We start from the raw sequence: 17,633 nt of genomic DNA, 5'->3' as shown, positions 1-17,633 counted from the left end.
ACCAGCGTGGCCACATAGCACGTGGGTGCTCCAGGCAGCTGGAAACATCTTGCTTCCCCAGCACAAATATCCTTCCTAAAGCCAGTGAGGGTCTCAGGTCAATCTGCACAGCTTTTGTTGACACACACAGCGCCGTTCCCAGAGGAGCAGTTTGTCAGGTATCAGCAGATGCACACTAACACGTGTCTCCATCCAAATCCCACGTGTGATAGAGAAGTGGCAATATACATGGAGGTGTTTGGTGACAGCCCACCACAAAGCTGAAGTTGACAGAAAATTGTCTAATAGTGTGTGTGGACATCAGATAGTGCCGTGACGTTTGTGCCATAGTGAGACACAGCTGAAATCCACACTTGTTTGTGAGTTTTTCAGGCTTTCAGCTCCTAAGAACATGGCTGTTCCCCGGGCTGTAAGCAGGACAGCTGGGAGAGGTTTGGGTGGTGAGGAAAGGATAACAGTGGGAGGACTCAACCACTTCACCTGCTGATAAATATGGAGCCGTGTTTTATGAAAATTAAAAGTGATTTATCTGGATGAACTAATAATGTCAGACCACCTCTCTGTATTTTTCCTATAGTGATTCTCATTTCTGCAGGACATCTCTCAAAGCTCTGTAATTTTTGCAGGAGCAGGCCACCTGAAATGCTCGCTGAGCAATCTTCCCAGTCCCCAAACAGGCTGCTTTGATAAGTGAGCTCATGGCGTGCTTTTGAAACGGAAGCCAGCAATTGCATACTGCTGCTGCATTCGTGGTGTGATTCTTTTTAATGTACTACTTTGTTTTCTCGTCTGGGATTACATCTGATAAGAATAAGCTAAAACTTTCTCTAATAGTTGCAGTGAAACTCTATGCAGATGTGAGACTCTGTATGAAAACCTTCTATAAAAATGTGCAGCTTCTAAGCCAAGCCAAGTTGAGAGAAGCTGGGGTACCAAACGTGCATCATCAAAGTTCACAGCAGCTGGGGCTTTCTTTCCCTTCCTCTCATCCTTTAAGATACTGAAGCAGCACACTTCAAGGGTTTGACAAGAAAGAGATGTATATTCCCCTTTGTGCAGATCTGCTTGATGCTTATGAATGCTGTTCGTTCTGAAGCCCCTCCTAGCGATGTGGCTCTGACAGAGGAGAACAGAACGAAATCTACAGCCAGAAGATCCATCTTGCAAATCTGACACTCTAAAGAATGCAGTAATTGACACATCCTATTGAATGGGGTAGACAGATTGAATTCATATTTTGGGAGGGGAAAAAAAGTCCAAAAATCAAAATATTATGGCAGAGGTGTAGGCTACCAAAATTTGCCTGGCTCTTTGGAGTCTGGTCTGGAACCCAGTGTGTTTGAGAAATGGGTCTCTTCATGTGGTGCAAGCAGAGAAGGAGGCAGCTCACAGTGAGAGCCCCAGAGATTCTGTCAGAAAGGCAGTCAGGAGGGAAGCAGTGAGGGGTGTTCCTAAATCCAAACCCTGCCCTCCCGCTGTGGCTGCTCAGTGCTCCTTGCTATGTGACTGAGATCTGAATGAAAGGACTCTCTTCTGGACTTCCCGTTGGTATTTTTATCATCACCATGTATTGTATGTGCAGGTGCCTAATAATTTGAGTTTTCTGTGTCTCTGATAAAACAGATGGGATGATATCCGGTCTCCTTTATTCTGTGAAAACCAGGTGTAAATCTCCAAAGTATAAACCTGAGCTCATGGGCCTGTGGTTTGGTTCATTTCCCTGAGGTTCCCTGTGCCTTCTCCTGGTGATCTTTCCTAGCTCACTGTGACTGATGGTCCTTCCCATTGCAGCATGTGTCACTGGAAGAGGTGGCTCTCTCCATGCATTCGTTGTGATACGTAAAACAGGCTCCTAGAGATTTATAAGAAAATACCTGCTACCATCTTTTGAATATGTGGCAAGTAATGCAATATAGTAGTTGTGCTAGGAAAAATACCTGGCTGAGAAATTGTTAAAAATACGATGTTTGAAAACACCAGTAAATTACTGTCTTTGTATATATTGCTTATGTATAACAGCAGCTGTGACTTCTGACAGCTGTTTTTTTAATAATTTTCAAGGTTAAATTTTCTACCACTGCAGCTTGTGTGTGGCTGAATATTATTTATCAAATGAATTATTTAACAATCATTTAAATCAGTGATCAACTCCTTTATCAAAGAATAGTTTTCTCTGCTGTCTCACCATGCCTCTCCAAGAGCATCCCAGCCAATACACACACCACACAGTGTATTTTTAATAATCTTTTTAATCAAAGAGATGCAAAGAAGAAAAGAGAGACACAAAAAATGAATTGCAGTCTGTAGTTACAGCTGCTGGTGTGGAAGGCTCAGTCACAGTGCTGGAGTGCTGGAATAATAACCCCACCTGCACACAGGCCTTTGCAAACCTGAAACAAGCTGCTGCAGTGGCCAGTGCTGAGATGTGGACGTTGTGCCCTGTAAGCACTCTGCTGTGTGTGGGCACATTTTCACATGTTCCCACCTGAAGATGGACTTGATAAATCTCATGCCTCTCTTTAAACAAGCAAACAAGTTACATAGAATCCGGCCCTGTGCTGCTACAACCCAGAGTAGTCTGTACCAATAGCAAATGCCCTGAAACCACTGAAGGCTTTCCTCCTCACGTATCTTAAAGCTCTGCTTCACAGTTCATCCTCCATAATCAGATGTATCTTGTCTTGTAATAAGTAAGGTTTGAAGGTAGACCAAGTTCCTGTCATGGCAAGCTGGACACTTTCAGTAACTCCAGGATCTGTACAAACTTGTAGATTGTGTTTTAGGCACTATGGCGATGCCTGCCCTTCTGTGCTGGCAGCCAAAGCACCTGGCATTTGCAGCTGCCAGTTGTACATCTCAGAAATGTGTCTTCGCTTTAAAAATCCATGAAGCTGTAGTTTCCTCAAGGATCAACTCGTGTAATTACACGGTTACTTCTTCCTATCAGTGACAGACATGCTTCATTTAGATTTGGTGAGCCCCCAGAGTGGAATGGGGGGCATTTCTGGATCTGCATCCCTGTAGCCGAGGTGGTTCTGATCTGCCTCTGGGAACCCAGTGCAGGCATCAGCATGGGGACCCCAACAAGACTGCAGGGGACGCTTTGGAGCAGTGGTGAAAAAGGCAGTTGGGCAAATGATAGGAGACAGGTGATGTCGGGAAAGGCATTGCCTTCTGCTCTGACAGCGTCTGTTACACCATTTGATTGTGTTATTAATTAAGTACATAATTACCTGTGTCTGCGTCTCCTTTGTTCCTTCCCACCCCAACTTCTCTGCTCTGGATGTATGCAGTTATTATTTCAGTAGCACCTCAGAGCCTGAAGAGCAGCAGGCACCCCACTGTTTTAGGTACAGTTAATTAAGTTTCTCTGCTCTCTCTTTTTCAAGCACTTAATAGCCATTAAATGTGCATTATCTGACACGCAGAAGCCACTGGTAATGAAGCAGACCCCACTGTGGCAGGCAGGCCTGCTTCCTCCCCGCCTTGTACATTCTGAGCAGATCGAGCTGTGATGGGATGGCAACAAACAGAATTTTTGGTATGAGCACTTGGAGGTTTGGGAGGAAGATGGGGTGGGCTGTGAGCTCCTAGCTCAGAACGAATTTCTCTGACAGTTAAGTTTGAAAAATTCATTGCTTGGGGTTGTTTGGGGTGTGTCCTTTTGGTACCTTTGGTCACTCATTACCCCCACCAGGTAATGCTTCATTTTCCCCTTAGACTCACTGAAATGACCGGGTGACTGGGGTGCAAATGGAACCCAGCATTACGAAAGGACCAGAAACATGCTTCTGTGTTTGAGCTGGTGTTTTCCTTTCTCTGTACCTTCTGTTTCACATAATAATTTCACATTGGAGAATCTTAGGTTTACTTTGGCATTGGTTTTCACTGAAAATTTCCATTACTGAAAAGAAAAGCAGGACTGAGAGAGGTCAAACTGATTATTGTACAGAGAATTTTAACATAGGCTTCTTCATGACCCTTTGTAATCTTGCTAAAGCAGATGCACTATTTGAGGACCACCAGCTGGTTTTATCCGTGCTCAGACTCGTAATTTACTCAACACAATAAATTGTTGTCCAAAATCTGGACCCACGGAGTGCAGTTGCTAATTTCTGTGTGTTTCCTCCTGCAAATACATTTGATAGACCAGCATTAAGTGACAGAAATGAAATAGCAAATGTTTCAGTTTGGATAAACTCGGGGAAAACATAAATCTATATTTGTGAATTTGGTTTTGTTTATCTTTGTAGCAATGATAAATATATTAATTTGTGCAAATCCAAGAAGCAGTAACTAAGAACACAGACAACCTTTAAAGGTCAGGCAGAGTATGAGCCAAATACAATTTTCTGCATAATCTCTACTTCCTCCCTAATTGGAAAGCTAAGCAGACATTATGCTGCTGCTTCCTTAACCATTCAGGTGAAAACATGGATGGTCTTGGAAAAACAACTAGTGTGCTAATGATGACAGGGCAAGCAGGACGTTTTAAAATGCTTATGTCCTGCACACGTAATTGTTTAACGTCTTTTAAATGTTTTCTATTTCACTAATGGATGGTGGAATGGTAATCCAAATACTAAACAACACGCCAGTTAATGTATTTATTTCCAGGGCCATAAATTGTCCTATCTTTCTGGCAGTGCCACAAGGGATGCTATCATTCTGAAAGTGGCTCCAGCTACCAGTAGAATTGTTGGTAAAAATTTGGTGATTTGGGTTAAAGTTTTCATTTAAGGACTGTTGTCTCTCCTTCATGTCTCAGTGGTGTTTGCTGGCTGCCTTCTAACAGGTCCTTGATGACGACCCTTGGTGACACACATGGGCCTTTCTGGTCCGTGGCTCTGCCTTTGGCAAAAGAATTGAAAATTACAGGTCCTGAATGAAAGCCTCTTTTCAGCTGGTACATAATAACTTCCTTTTTTTACATGGATGTCTATGAAGCTGTGCCAATTTGCATTATCAATGTGGCCACGTATACATCCATATTGATTTTTTGCTGTTTTCTGATTCGTTCTGCGTCTCTCCTCTCCTGCCCCTCGCTGCTTTTCACTCCTGGCTTATTAAGCTGCCTGAAAGATAGAGCTGTGGAACACTGCCAGCCTGGGAAATTATAAGGCTGCTTTCAGCTGCTCCTGGTGTACGCTCTGCAAAAGTTAGAGGAGGAAATAATGGCCTTCCATAACGCTCACCTGAGAAAGCCTGCCACGTAAAAATGAGACCACAGAATGAAATACTGGAAATGCCCGAGGAGAAGTGATTCACAGATGAAGTCAGTGCTGAGCTGGATATCTCTGCTTAGTAGGCAGAGGCACAGATCTCTTTTTTAAAATCTTTTTTTCACTTCCTTTTTTTTTAATCTTTTTTTTTAACTTGAGCTTCAGAAAAGAACCAAAGAAGGAAAAGTAAAAGATTGATTCCGTGGCTCCATCCAGCTGAAACCAAAGCTCCTTTACTTTGCCCGTAGCCCTACTGTAGGAGTAGCAGCACCCTTTTCTGGCAGTGCAGCCCAGGTGCTGAGTTCCATATCTGCCAGCTCCTCATGGATCTGCCTGGGTTGGCAGAAGCCAGGGGCTGACACACTGAAACCACTGTCATTATTTGGGAACTTCTCATCAGGAACCAATGCCAGCATAGATTTGCAAGCTCCTTTCACACAGCTATCAAAGTGAATTTCCTGAGTAGGTTTCTTGTCGACTCCTGAATTAAAAACAAACAAAACACCTTCAAAACAGTTACCCTTCACCAACACAAACCCCAACCGTGTCAGAATTTCTTTTCTCCTGAATGCCAGCCCAGCTGCAGACATACATTTCAATCTGCCAGTGATCATGTACTCCATCCTCTTTTCTTATTCCTTCTGAAGACGCCTGTTAATGAACCTTCTTGAAAAGCCACGGGATGAAAAGCCAGGGCACTGGGTGGAAAAGCAGTGCAGATTGGAAAAGACAGAAAGCTTATTTAATTCTTTCTTTTCCCAATCTCAACTCCCTCAAGTTATCTTTAAAAGGATGTTTAAAGCTTACAGTTAAAACTTTCCTGCATTTAACTGTAATAATTAAAAGCAGCTCAGGGAGCATTCGAGTCCAAAGGGAGAAATTTTCAAAACTCATTTCAACCACTGCCAGTCATGTGTTTGGGGAAGGATGGGATCTTGAGGAAAGTTCACAGCCGTGTTTTTACCTTGATTACTTTTTAAAGTCTTTTATGCCCAAATTTCATTTGTTAAGATTTAAGGTCTACATCGTGTGCCTGTAATCAGCCCTCTGGGTCCAAGAGGCAGTCAGTGGGCCCTAATCATTCACAGCAGCACCAACCTGTGCTTTATTTGAGGAAGTGGTTTTGTAATTCTACCACTGAAGCAAAGGAAAAGATGTGGGTTGAAAGAAGGAACTGAGGATGTGGGGAAAGTAGGATTGCAATGAGTTTGATGAGATCCTTCCTCATCAAGGAAATGGGACTGCAGTTGGCATGCAGCTCACCACGTGGAGCACCGTCCCAACGGTGTGCTCAGCATTGACTGTTTCTAATGAGAACATAAACCCAGGAAGTCTGGTATCCTGCCTACATCAATGACTAATTCCAGCCAGTTAAAAGGACATAAAAAGCTATAATGAAGCTACTGATTCTGTGAAGGAAAAGAACTGCTGGTGGGATATTCTAAATGCCAAGATCTCAGTCAGTGTAACTCATGCTCAATCACAGCCATACTTTTTTTCAGAGTGGACCGTTGAACTTGAATGCAAATTGAGACTGTTGCATGCAAATGTCTTCAGTTTCTCCCAGGACAGATGGGTGTCACTGATGTACGTCTTCTGGTCAATCTGAAATTCTGGTGCAGTAGTGTATCAGGAGCTTGGTTTATTCTGGCATTGTCTTAAACCTGAAGAAATAGGTAGGATAAGACATAGAAATTTTTTTGGCAGTAGTCCCTGGGATATGGTGGCATACACCTGGAGTAGGGGCTAGACATAGGGGCAGCCTAGAAATAGGTACAGTTTGGGAACAATGGAGAAAAGTATATTCACAGATTATTTATTAATTACTGTTAATCCCTGGAAATAGGATGTGTTTTTTGTTGATTCAGGTAATTTGATTTCTTTTCCAGTTCGTTGCTGCATTTGTGGGTCGAGACAGTAAGCTTAGGGTTAGAGACAGTGAGGCTCTGATAGGAGCTGAGATGGACAAAGGTCAGAATTGCTGTCACTGTGCAGTTATCAGATGTCCTGAACTTGAACCAGCATCTTTAGCAGAACTGCTCTGAGCAGAGCTCATTTGAGGTCTCCAAGTTTCCAGGAACATTCAACTGTGCATTTTGTGGGAATGTTCAATGTGAAACTGCCTTTCCCATTAAGAGCAGCATCTTTTAGTCTGAATACACAGGACAGGATTTCCCTTCTGAGCTAAATTTTGTATTTCATTTTTCAGCTCACATAAAATATTCTCTAGTTCTCGTTACTGAAACATTGCGTATCACACATCTCAGTGGTCAGTATTTAGAAGTAAAATATCAGTAAAGCAAATGCAGTCTCTTAATTTAAGTACAGAGATAATAAAGAAACCTTTCCTCTTCCACTTCCAAGCTGGGAACGTTCTCAGAGTAGCGGCAGTTGGATTGAGACCTCTGAAGACTGACTTGTCCCTTGGTCAGGACCTTCTCCAGTTGGGTTTTCTCCCAGAACTGAAATATCACAGCTCTGCTGGACAACCTGTGGATGATTTCTGGATATAAGGCTCTAAGTACAAACACAGATTAATAATTGCTGTAACTGCTGTGAAAGCATGGAAATTTGAGCTGGAAAGCATTTCTCTGGAGTGCTCATTTCTTGTTTGCATTTTTCAGAGGATGCCTTGCTTGGTCATACTATTAAGAATATGTTTGCAAAGAGCTGCATACAGTTGCTCAAACTAATTAAAAATACAGTGAGCTCTGTGTCCAAAAATCATAGGAAGCAGCAGTTTGCTGTGCTGCTGAGGAGGCTTTGGGAGCAGATATCTCTGTATGAATGTGTGCCACAGCATTGCTGTTCAGCTGTTCTGTTCAGCCTGATGTTAATCTGTGGCAGTAAAACTGCAATTTTAAAATTGTGCACTGATTTATTCCACCAGTGCACATTGTACAAATGTGCTGAACTAACAGCAATAGAGTGAAGACAGTCCTGTAGGTTCAGCAGCCACTGAATTATGATGTTTGGTGTTTTTCAGGTCTGGTGTCTTGCATAAACAGATCATATCGGTGTGCTACTAAAGCCATGTCTTTTTTGGACCTTGCACAGGCTATTCCCCATGCATAATTTCTCAGGCAGATTCCCACTTATGCATTAACATTGCCCTCTGACCCAAACTGAGTGGGTCCTGTGAAGGCTTAGTCATTGCAGCACTAGAATCCAAGTGACTTGTTTCAGACAGATTGTTAATGTTTCAGTAGGGATGCAGACATGTCTCTTTAATTGCTGATTGCTTTCCACTGCCCTCCAGCTGTTTCCTTACCTGCTGCTCAGGATTGACATGTGGGTTTTTCCCCAGGGCTTTCTGGAGCTGAATGGATGAGCAGTGAGCTCCCTGACACACAAGGAAGTGGTGCCAGCCCTTAGGGGTGTTTAGAGGACAGCTCAACTATGCCTTTGCCTCCAGGCTGAGGTGCTGCTTGGTTCTGGGCTCCTTGCCCAGCTTTGGGTCAGACGCCAGAGCAGCAGCACAGCTCAGGACCTCTCTCCATGCCATGGGAAGCAATGTCCTTTGTCACAGCTGCAGGCGTGCGTCGTGCAGGTCCTTCTTTCTGCTGCTCTGCAGTAGCAATGGACTCAAGCCTGCCTCTCCCACGTCTCTCACTTTCTTCCATGCATCTGCTGCATACAAATTGCTGATCCGCAGCCCAGGTAACAAAGCCACTGCCTGCTTCCTTCTTCAGGTACCCTGACATTTCCACCGGCAGGAGCTGGGGGAGGCCATTCATTTTATATGTGCACACAGATCATAAATAATGAGTCACTAATTCCAAGGAGGCTGCCAGTGTCAAATCACATCAGCTGAACTGAAGTCAGTGTCCCAAGATACTGTGCAGCAAAATGTAATCTCTGAAACAGAGATTTCTTTGCTGGGTCCCTATGCCTGTTACACTGCTTATGCAGCTAGGCTGGAAAGTACTTCAGGCAGGGATTACCTCTCCCTGCTGTGCTCTGCTCAGCATCACGTGTATTTTTGTCTCTTTATGCAATAATTAATAATAAATCTTCTGGTAATCTGGTTGTGGCACAACCTTCAGACTGTTATTTCTCTATGTGTTTGATAAAACAAACCAGCAGATGACTTGGGGGCCTCCTGAAGCACTGCCAGGCATTAGGGCTTTTCAGTCACTTTAATATTGCAAGACTTAACAGGAAATCTGGATTATACTGCAGCATTTGTGTTTGTCTGCTTTTGCTTTTGTTGCACTAGGAGTAACCTAGGAATCACTTATCTGAATGTAATCTCCTTAAGGCAGAAATCTTTTCAGGTAGTTACGTAGCATGGCACAGACAGTGAGACGAGATAAATGGCAGTGCCCAGCTCTTTGCAGAGCATAGGTCTCATAAGCTGTTTAAGCAGTCCCTCATTAATCAGAAGCATTGACCTTGTGTGAGGTGCAGGTGATGCACAGGCCTCTTCCGAGCCTCTGCAAAACGCTCAGTGACACCATCCACGAAGTGCCCAAACCCACCTTACAGATGCATTTATTGTGCCATAGCTGCTTGGTTGTGCACACAGTTCTCCTGCTACCTGTGGGGGTTTGGAGCTCCATCAGGCACTGTGGGCCTCTGGTTTGCAGAGCCAGGGGGCTGAGGGCAGTCTGCTCTGGAAACAGCACACACCTGCATCGGTATCTGGTTTGCAGGGATCGTCAAATCTCACGCCTGCTTGTCTTGGAGAGTTTTCTGTGGCAGAAAGCAAATCAGTGGGCTTAGCCTTCTAGAGGGAAAACAGTGCACTTCTGTGTGCGTGCATTATGCAGCCTTCTGATACCTTCCTTCTGCATGTTGTGTGTGTCTATGGGTGGAGAGAAACAAAGAGGGAAAATGAAGCAGACTACATCCAGCACCTTGGTGTTGTCCTCGTGGTTGTCCTGATACAGCTACAGTCTGTAACTTAGGAAACTGTGATAACTGGAGGGAGCTTAAGGGAGGGGCTCAAGCACCGTTTATATTTGCTTATTAATTCCAAATGAGGGCAGAGGCACATAAAGGAATACTGTAAAGGTACATTTTCTCCTTTCATTTAGAAACATAACATCTGAGAAACATTTATTAGCAAAACATCAACTGTATTTGCACATTTCTAAATAGAATATCAGAGCAACTGAATTTTAATTTTCATGTCTGTAATTTGTTAATATAATTACGGTACAATACAGTTAGGTGCTTTCAGATCTTTCAGTGTTAATTAAAAAGCTAATAACTTGGAAAGCTATAAATATTGAGGTAGAGGGGCTGGTGCTGCAGGCAGTTAATCCTTTATTTGTCACTTGCTAAGGATCCATTTAGCAGAAGGCCAGGCTGTGCACAGTGCAGGCAGCACCGGGCTGCTCCCCCAAGCAGCACACAGAGCTCAGTGCTGCCAGGCATCCCATCCCGCACAAGCACTGCTCTGCTTAGAAATGCTTGAGGTATTTGTGTTTTCAGATCCGAGGGAAATTTTCATGGTTCCAAATTAAAAAAAGGAAAGCCACAGTTCACACTTTCTTGCTGGAATCTCAGCCGAGTGTCCCAAAGCGCCCTGTGGGTCTCTGCAGGGTTGGCTTTGTGCTTCTGCAGAGCAGCACCCAGTGCCCCACGCAGCTGAAGGGAGGAGTGCTCCGTCACAGCAGCCTCACAGCAGCATCCTTCTTCCTCTCCAGGGGATTCCATCCTGGTTGGCTGGGATGTGGAACATCTGTGCAGTGCTTACTCTTTAGTCAGTGGAAATAGAAGGCAGATTTTATTGGTCTGTGGTGATCCAGTTCCTGAACTGACCTGATCTGGATACAGTCTGGTTTTCATAGAGTGATTTCCGATCTTCTTCTAGGGAAGAAGAATTTAAACATACCGTGTTCTGGTTTTGATTGTTTTAAACATTCTAACATCTATTTTAACAGAAAAGGGACTTTCACCTCAGCTTTGTAAATGAAGCACAGACAGGTGAGGCTGTGCTACCACACAGAAAGAAAAGCTCTGCTTGAAATTCGAATTGAAAGGCAGCTAATGGACCCAGGCAGGGACACACAGAGCAGTTCCAACTGAGGCAGGAATTTAAGAAACCCCAACAGGACAAACATTGGAACTGTGAAACGACTTCCTCTTATGAAGGAGAAGGTTTGAGAGCGAGTGCCTCAGCATTGTTTCAGCACACAGTCATTTACCTTAAGGAAATCATTAATTCTGCCCAGCAGTTCTCATGAGCAGCCTGATGCTGAGCTTCCTAACAGGCACTCAGAGGAAGCACGGCTTTCTGTAGTCGGCTCAAATTGTTTAATGTTTGTCAAACTTGAATTGTGTTGGAAGGATACACAGTGAGTAATGGGTTTCTCCTGCTCTTTACACACGGGCAAGGCTGCACAGCCACTCCAAGCTGCAGTTTATTGCACTGCATTATGCATGAGGTGGGTTTGCAAGCAGATACATTAACACAAAAGGAGGGAGGGAAGAAAAGCACAAGAAAGCAGATTTGTGCATTGTCCAATTTGTAAGGGTTAGGAATAATTTAGAGAACTTTTAAACACTTGTATGCTAATACCTGGAACTGTAGCACTGGAATAGTTCCTTAGGGCCTGTGTAGCAGAAAACATGGCAGCTTTGGCATGGAGCTGCTCCTCCTTCTCTTGGAATTGGTTTGTAGCTACTGACCCAGGCAATCCCAGCAGCCTTTTCTGAAAATGCTGGTTACATCCTACAAAGGGCTAAACTGTTTTCTCATTGCTGTAAGGGGATTTGTGACCTAAGACCATCTGTCAAGCAGCCACGCAGAGCTATTAAGACGTAGGTGTGTAGTAACTAAGAATTGGCAAATGGCTTAAGGACACCCACCACACTTCGATTTCCAGCAGGCATTTGGCTGTGCTCTGCTTAGGGATTTATTTCTAAATTCTCCTAAACTCTTGTTTGCACCCTCTAGGTAGTCAGATACCTGTGCTGTTCTGGCTGTGAGCACTAACACATGGTTAGCACCTCACAAAGCTGGGTCTGGCCAGGTTTATTGCACATTTCTTTCTGAGTGTGCATGGCTGCACCAGTGGGATCTCATCCAAGTCAGTTCACTCCCTCTGTAATGGCAACAAAAGGGTGACAGCTGATGGGAGTCAGTGCTCATCCAGGGGAGTCCACAGAGCTTCCAGCACGGCTCTGCAGTAGGATGAATTGGAGTGAGTTTTCACTTAGAGTGAGGCAGGGTGCTGGAATTTGTCTTTCTATGACAAGTAAGGTTACTGCATTGGAATATGGCATCCTTGTAGCTGGGAATCACCACTGTATCAACAGCAGGGTATGTTCTTGTCAGTGCAGCTCGTGGGCTTTGAGAGCTTGGGAAGGTTCATTCCTGTTTCTTTAAGCCTCCAAAATGCTGTGCTGATCTGAAGGTGACGGTGGTTTCCCTGCATGAGGTGTCGTGGATAGCAAATGGGAACTGCACAGTGCACACTGTGCTGATGTTTGGATATTTTGTATCTGAATATGAAATCCAATGGCAGCTTAGGTGATTTTCTGGGGGCTGTCTGATCACAGGCTCGTTGTCTGAGTATAAATCATTAGTTAATTCTGCCTTGGTAGAGGAGTCAGAAAAGTGTTTTATGAAAGGGATCAGAAGGGATCTGACAGCCCCTACAATGGGTGATAACAAATTCAGCATTCTTTGCACAAGCTCTAATTCAGATCCCAGTAGTTCGTGTGACTATTTATCCTCAAATGTTGCGTCCTTAACTTGGCAGGAGAAATGAACTTAACCAACCAAAGCCATTTCTCAGCAGTACCTGACAGTGTGGATCCCAGCAGCACTTCATCCCTTCTGCAGGTCGGAACTATTACTGATATAATTAAATAATACTGGTCCATGATAGAAATATATTAGCTTTAGACAGTGTTAATACTGTACACAAGAGTATGAGGATTGATAGTCCCTGTAATCTCTTATCTAAACATAGAAGGGCTGCATATGCTGTTCATAAAACACTGAAATCAATCATTGCAGTGACAGGCAGGTAATTGGGAAGCAAGCTCCTACTTATGCAGACCATGAGGGGATAACAGCCTTCAGCATTTTTTTTACAAATACTATTATCTGTCTCATCTTTCAAACTTCAAAATCTAAAGTGAATCACTTAAACCCCATTTGTGAGCATTCCGTGGGCAGCGTGGCTCTCAGAACAACCACAGCTTGGCACTGCCCTGAGCTCAGGGCACAGGACTGCGCCGTGCAGTGCAGGCAGAGGGATGGAGGATGCAGGAGTAGCACAGAGCCGCTCCCCACCTGCAGGGAGGGTGGCTCAGAGCCACAGCTCCAGGTAACCAATGAAAACCAGCCATGTCTGTGTGGCTTTTGGAGTAGGATCAGATTTTAATTAACGTTGGTTAAGTCCTTTGAATCATTAAGGCTTAAAACAATTGTATGAGAGCGGAGCTCCGTAATTTTTTTAATGAACGCTTTGCAGAGGGGATCTCAAAGCATTTAAGCACCACGCTGTTTACACATTCAGCCAGTTGAGGATAGTCAGAAGGATTCGATAATTAGAAGAGTTTGTTACTAAAAGCTTCTCCATGTGTTAAACATTAGCAGGATGTTCCTAACCACAAGATGAATTAGGCCTACCTACACTGGTCTGTGAATTAGCACTTTTCACTCTGATTTTCAGATTAGTTACCTCAATTTTAAATACTGCTTTCTGCCAGGAAGACTAGTAAATACATAATAATAAAAATCGACTGTGTCTCGTTAAAATATTGAGAGGAGAATATACCACTTTCATTTGGTAACTCGTTGTAACCCACAACCTCCATTGAGTTTGCTGGAATTTATTCTCTTTTAGAATGACACCAATAATTATCTTATTTTGTGTTTTTATTACTTCATCAGATGAATGAAAGTCGTTTCCATTGCTCAGAAAAGCAGAGTTTCACTCTGTTAGAAATCTAGAGAGTTGGCAATAGTCCCACTTCACTACATAAGGATGCGAGTCCTCTAGGCTCCTCACTATGGTAGATCCCATCTGTGCTTTCCTACTTGAAGAACAGCAGTTGTTTCCCTTGGGAAGGCTTTGGGATTCTGTGTGTGTGGTTTTTTGTGGCCTTTTTTTCACCCCTTCCCCCCCCCCCCCCCCTCAAATTGTGATTGGGATCGTGGTTTGTGTGGGCAGATCTGAGCATCCGTGCAGCTCCCATGAAGTGTGAAATGCAAGCTGTTGTTGGCCTCGTCCCGTTTCATCTGCTCACTGTGTTTTTTGGCAGAAAGGACTGGTTGTCTGTATTAATGCTGGGGGTTGTGACCACAGCTTTTTGCGTGCGGGGCGAGCTGACAGCTAGCTGGGTAGCAGTGGAAAAGCAACAGAAGAAATGTGGGATGTTTCTTACATCCTGTGATAGTAAAGCATCTTCTTTTAACAGACCGTGCACTATATCTTTGCTGCTGCACATTGCCTTTATTCTCTGATGACTCATAGCAGGAGCAAATCCTTTACTTTCTTCCTCACTGTGGTAGTATTTTATAAAGTACAAACAAAAAAACTCACGTATGCTTGCAAATTATTTGAAGGGTGTTTGAATAAGTTACAAGTTTTTAAGCTGCTGAGCATTTGTTTCAGGGTTTCTGTGCAGGTAAACCAAAGCTTTACAGGCTTTGGGAAAAGGCTGATCCCTTTGCTCCCAGGAGGTGCCATCCTCTTCCTTTCCTTTCCTCTCCACTTTGTAATTACTGCCTAGAACCCTGGCAAAAAAACACACTGAAGAACTGTCTTTTTTTGGGAATACTTACATGTTGTTGAGCACAACAGAGTCCTGGTGTTAACACACAGCTTTGGATGCCACTCGGTGAATAACCTTTCCCAAAAATACCTAAGAACACAAATCTTGGTTAAACCACAGCATTCAGGTCTGTGGCAAAATTTCCTTTTGACAGTTTTTCAGTTCTAATCCAGCATAACCTTTTTGCCACATGAGGGGCTGCCTGTCTCCTGCCGTGGTGCCAGTTGAGCCTTTTCTGCCAAGGGAAACGAGAGAACTGAGGAGTAGTTACACTAAATTTGCTACTTGGGATCTGAAGAACAGACAAAATGGACATCAAAACGTCCTCTTCCTTTGAGTCCTGATTTAGGACAGCACTTGGCTGGGAGGGCTGCGAGGGGACCTCAGTGCCTGCATGCATTCGGGTTGGCAGCAGGACGTCCCTCTGCTCAGTGAGGGCTGTGGCATTCCATGTTTGTCAAAAACCTAAGCACCTCCTAAGGTAACCCACCTATATACAGGCACTCTTGTGCTTTTGGGAAGAGGATTTTACACTTCTTTCTTAAATTACTGATCATTATCACTGTGTTGGTTTAATCTCTCAGTTACCCCATTTGTGTTTGATGATAAAAACTGGTAAGTGCATAGCCATCAAAGCCATTAATAGTTGCTGCAGCTGAAAACATGCAATCTCAAGCCAAGTACGGTCTTTCTTAGAAACATACTTTTTATATACAATGCACTTGCATATATTTTAGTTCTCTTGTGTACAAAATCACACCTGAGAACTGCTGCAATTAGATGCCAACATGATGAGGGAGCAGCAAGATACTCTTGGGAGTGAATTATGGAGCAGTAATTCATGAGAAGGTACTGCTAGAGAAAGGCAGAAGGCCGAGAGCTGTTAAATGCAGCAGGTGTGAATTACTGCACTATAATTCACAGGCTTGGGTGTCTTATTGGAATTATAAAATAGCCCTATGCAAATATTTTTTAAGGATGCAAGGACAAATAATCAGATGTAACTGGGGCTACACCTCACCGAAGGGCCCCAGAATCTTATAGCAGCAAGGTATTGCATCAGAAATGAAAAGGAAAAAGTATGGGTTATTTTAACCTTACTTTGAATAATTGAATTTGACTGTATTTAAAATGTTTACTTCCACTTTGTCTGCTTTTTCAGTTACCCACTGTGTTTGCCTGCTGTGAACTCTCCAGAACTCCCCTGTTATGTTTCTCATGGAGTTTCTATTCTGTACAAAGGCAGATGAAGTCCCTATAAACATGGGATTCTTATTATTCTTTTTCTAGGAGCCTTCTCACAGGGATTAATGCATTCTATAAATGACTGGAGCAGATGAACAGTACTGCCATTTTTAGAGGTGTGCTCTGGTTTTGAGTACCCACTTTGCTAGGAATTTTCACTCCTATCCAAAGCAGGGCTCACAGCTGCGTGTTTCTGTAGCCTCTGTTAACAGGGTGCTCCTTTTCCCGTTAAAACATTAAATCTGTAGGTTAATGACAAGTCAACTGTTATCATTACATACACAACCCAAAAATCGAAGCCATTCCCTCTAAAACACGCTGATAGATCCATCACTTCCTTATTGTTACTAAAGCACTCCTATTTCAACAGATGGGCTCTCAGGAAAGAGCAGTTGGTGGTTTGTTGAAGAAGGGACGGTTGATGAGTGCTGACTGCAGAGGAGGGGCTGTGATGTGCGCTGAGCTCCCAAAGAACTCTGTCAGCTCCAGGTTGTATGGCCATGCAGGAAGCCTGCAGCCAACTCCTGAGCTCAGCAGCTGCTGGGTGTCCGTTTGCAGCAGTGCTGTAACAAAACTTGATTTGATGTTTTGTCTCATGGGAGATTTATATTTAAAATGCATATTTTTATGTTTTGGTTATCCAGAATGCTTCTCTGAAAAGGTCAGAAATTATCCCTCATGGATAGTGTTATTTCTGAAGGATTTTTTTCCTTATTTTTTCTAAGTTGCACCATTGCTAATTTGTGCGTTCTCACAGATGATAAACTCAGCCCCACACTGCCGTTCTGTCACCGTTTGCATACATCATTGTGCAACTGGTAGTGACTGCAAGTCCCTGGTTCTTTATTTGTGCTGCAGAATTGTCTTCTAGCAGCTTTGGAGAAAGAATGTATATCTAAATGAAGCGACCTCAGTCAGTCAGGCTCCTTTAAAAAGCATCTTCCTATGAACAAAGCTTTAATAAGCCTAGCGACAATCCCAAAATTAGTTTTCCATTATGGTTATGCAGGGCTATTTCAATGCATTTATGAAATTGAGTCATTTTCTCTTACAAAGTTATCACTAATTAAAACCAAAATGAGCAACTGTGTGCACAGCGTGGTGAGTGTGGCTGCAGTTGCCCAAGTGCACGTTACAGCACTTGCATCATCTGCGAGCAGCCGATGAATGAAAGTCATTCAGCTCTCTGAGAGCCAATATCAGATTCCTCAAGCAAAACCTTGACTGATGCCCATTGGAGATTCTAAAAAGGTCTCCAAACATTAAACAGAAAAGTCAGCTTGCCACAAGGACTGACTGCAGTGTACCCCTCTGGCCCATTCCTGGGGCACTCAGCTTCTGCTCCAAGGTGTTGTGACCTCCAGATCTGACAGAAGAGTTTGAGCAAGGTCTGACAATAAGAGGGACAATGTTGCCATGGAAGGC

At 43.6% G+C, this 17,633-nt stretch overlaps 1 protein-coding gene across 9 annotated transcripts in view; it reads left to right on the top strand.

Annotated features, from left to right (window-relative positions):
• The window catches only part of TOM1L1 (target of myb1 like 1 membrane trafficking protein), a 512,416-nt gene that overhangs the window by 299,913 nt on the left and 194,870 nt on the right, over positions 1–17,633 (top strand). The window lies entirely within an intron of this gene.

The sequence above is a fragment of the Phasianus colchicus genome, chromosome 20 (assembly GCF_987193195.1).
Source record: "Phasianus colchicus chromosome 20, bPhaCol1.hap1.1, whole genome shotgun sequence".
Taxonomy (NCBI): domain Eukaryota; kingdom Metazoa; phylum Chordata; class Aves; order Galliformes; family Phasianidae; genus Phasianus; species Phasianus colchicus.
The sequence above is the reverse complement of the archived record's forward strand: the minus strand, read 5'-3'. Positions and strand labels throughout refer to the sequence as shown.